The following is a 3,491-nucleotide window of genomic DNA, read 5'->3' on the forward strand; positions in this document are numbered from 1 at the left end:
CAGTGTACTTAGAATTCCTTACCCATAAGAGCAATATACTTATATTTCTTCAAACTTTTTGACAATGGTGAAGGAAATAATCAAATCACCTTTCATGGATCGTGCTAAGCACGGGCCTCAATACTTTTCTAGTATATATATATATATATATATATATATATATATATATATATATATATATATATATATATATAACCCTATTCTAATAAAAGAATAGTTTTATTCTCTTTTTGACATGTGTCACCATATTATGCCTCATAATTAATGTATATTTTATTTTTCTTTTGTCATGTGTCATCCTATTATGTCTCCTAATTAATGCATACCACTTATCAACCTATTGATTCTTCATTTCAAATTTCAAATTTTAAATTTGCCCTCTAATTACATTAAATTAATAACATTAGAATAAAACTTAATACAAATTATAAAGTGATATAATTTTACATATTTATTTAAATCAATGATTATAATTTTATATAACTAAAAAAATATCTTAATTAATAATTTATTTAAAATAAATGATTAATAATTTTGATTTTTTACTATTAAAGTTTAATTAATTTTGTAACCGTGGTTCCAACGGGTTATAAACTAATATATATATATATATATATATATATATATATATATATATATATATATATATATATATATATATATATATATATATATATCCGTATTCTAATAAAAGAATAGTTTTATTCTCCTTTTTACATGTGTCATTCTATTAGACAATCTAATTAATATATATTTTATTCTCCTTTTGCCATGTGTCACCTTATTATGTGTCCTAATTAATGCATGCCACTTGTCAGCTCAATTTCAAATTTCAAATTTCAAATTTTAAATTTCTCACTCTAATTAGATTAAATTAATAACATTAGAATAAAAATTAAAATAAAATTAATACAAATTATAAAATATAATTTCACATATTTATTTTAATCAATGATTAAAATTTATATAACTAAAAAAAATCTCTTAATTAATAATTTATTTAAAATAATTAATTAAATTTTTTGAGTTTTTTACTATAAAAATTTAATTAATTTTGTAACCGTGGTTCCCACGGGTTATAAACTAATATATATATATATATATATATATATATATATATATATATATATATATATAAGTATTGTGTGAGTGTATGACTAATTGTAGACAAATAATTTGATAGGGTTGTATTAGTAAATTTTGCTTTGTTTAATTATAGTAAAATAATTAATTCCCTAAACATTTCCATATATCTCATAGGGTTATTTCCATAAAAGACCCTACATTTTGATTTTTTTTCTTTTTAGACCTAAAAGTTTTTTCTTTTCCGAAAAAGACCAAACTTTTACCTTTTACTTGTTACTTTAGACCCTAATAGGTAAATTAAGTATTTTTATTTCATAAAAGACCCAACATTTTGTATTTTTTTCCAGTTTAGACCTAAAATGTTTTTTATTTCAAGACTAGTTGTATAAAAAACGTGATTATATCCTTTTAGTTTAAAAATATACATCGATTTAAACAATATAATTATTATGCCTACATTTATTTAGGATTGTAAAATTCTTTGTCCATGTATATTTATAAAAAAAGACCCTATATTTTGTAGTTTTTTCCGTTTTAGACCTAAAATGTTTTTTTTTTCAAAATAAACTCAACTTTAAAATTGGTTATAATCTTCAAGACCAAATATATAAGGTACTTTTTTATTACGCCGAAAAAGAAAGTACACATGTATACACTAAAAAATATTATCTGATCTATTATCTTTTGAACGAATATAACCTAGAAGAATTGCAAAATTTTATTTTTGTCTAAAAGATATATCTTGGATATATATTATATCATTAAACTTGATATATTATTTATAAAAAATGTTATTATTACTGCTAATAAAAAGTTCGATGTTAATTTGATATTTTTTTGTAACATGGATAATACATGGCTAGGAAGAATCTTTTAGCATAATAACATTTTTTTTTATTTGTAGGAAATAAACATACCAGGTAATTTAACAAAACTGTATACAAAATATTTTTTTTAGTTTGTCTATTATACTTATTTCGTGAGTTTGGACATATTTCCCTCTCTCACTTTTCTATATTATTTTTTTGGTTGAATTTTTTAATCAATTTTTTTGGAACAGTTAACAAACGAACTAACTATCATACTCCTAAACCAAAGCCATAGAATATTTTGTAGCATTAGCCCGTTATTGAATAATATGGTATAACTATATCAAATACATACATAAAAATATTAATCCTAAACATTCATAATAGTTTTGTTTAGATATATCAAATTCAAGTTTTGTTTAAAATTGCAAAATCTTATTTTGTATACAGTTTATTAAATTACATGGTATGTTGTTTTTTTCTACAAATAAAAAAGTTGTTATTATGCTAAAAGATTCATCTTAGCCATGTATTGTCTATGTTACCAAAAAACATCAAATTAACATCGAACTTTTTATTAGCGGTAATAATAACATTTTTTATAAACAATATATCAAGTTTAATGATATAATATATATATATATATATATATACATATATATATATATATATATATATATATATATATATATATATATATATATCCAAGATAAAGTTTAATTATATCTTTTAGAAAAAAATAAAATTTTGTAATTCTTCTAGGTTACATTCGCTCAAAAGATAATAGATCAGATAACATTTTTTTGTGTATACATGTATACTTTCTTTTTCAGTATAGTCAAGAAGTACCTTATATATTTGGTCTTGAAGATTATAACCAATTTTAAAGTTGAGTTTATTTTGAAAAAAAAAACATTTTAGGTCTAAAATGGAAAAAAGTAACAAAATATAGGGTCTTTTTTTTATAAATATACGTGGAAAAAGAATTTTCCAATCATAAATAAATGTAGGCATAATAATTACATTGTTTAAATCGATGTCTATTTTTAAACTAAAAGGATATAATCATGTTTTTATACAATTAGTCTTGAAATAAAAAACATTTTAGGTCTAGATTGGAAAAAAGTATAAAATATAGGGTCTTTTATGAAATAAAAATACTTAATTTATTTGTTAGGGTCTAAAATAACAAGTCAAAGCTAAAAGTTAGGTCTTTTTCGGAAAAGAAAAAAGTTTTAGGTCTAAAAAGAAAAAAAATCAAAATATAGGGTCTTTTATGAAAATAACCCTATCTCATACGACATTTCCCTTACGTTATTCATCCCAAATTCTTTTTCACCCAATTTCCCCCTTTGTCCACCCTCTTCTTCGACGACATATGTCCTCGATCGGTGGCTCCCCTCCAACGATAAGAACCTTTAATGTTAACTTCCCATGGAGGCACGACTACATCAAAATTCCAAAAGCATCTCGGACTGAGATCTCGTCTCAAGTTCCCCACCGACGCCAGTGAGGCTCCGATCCTTCCGACAAACGATCTTCATGATGATTTTGATTGGAGAGACCATGGTGCAATCGCCGATTCGAAGAATCAGG

General features: G+C 22.8%; 1 long non-coding RNA gene across 2 annotated transcripts in view; it reads left to right on the top strand.

Moving 5' to 3' along the window:
* Positions 1 to 3,231: 3,231 nt before the first annotated feature.
* Positions 3,232 to 3,491, top strand: part of LOC145159065 (uncharacterized) — a 2,007-nt gene continuing 1,747 nt past the window's right edge. For both annotated transcript variants that reach the window (XR_013737481.1, XR_013737480.1), the window contains exon 1: positions 3,232 to 3,490. This is a non-coding gene — a long non-coding RNA (uncharacterized LOC145159065). The remainder of the gene's footprint in view (position 3,491) is intronic.

Source organism: Lactuca virosa, chromosome 2 (assembly GCF_052849685.1).
Source record: "Lactuca virosa cultivar CGN04683 chromosome 2, Lactuca_virosa_CGN04683_v6, whole genome shotgun sequence".
NCBI lineage: Eukaryota > Viridiplantae > Streptophyta > Magnoliopsida > Asterales > Asteraceae > Lactuca > Lactuca virosa.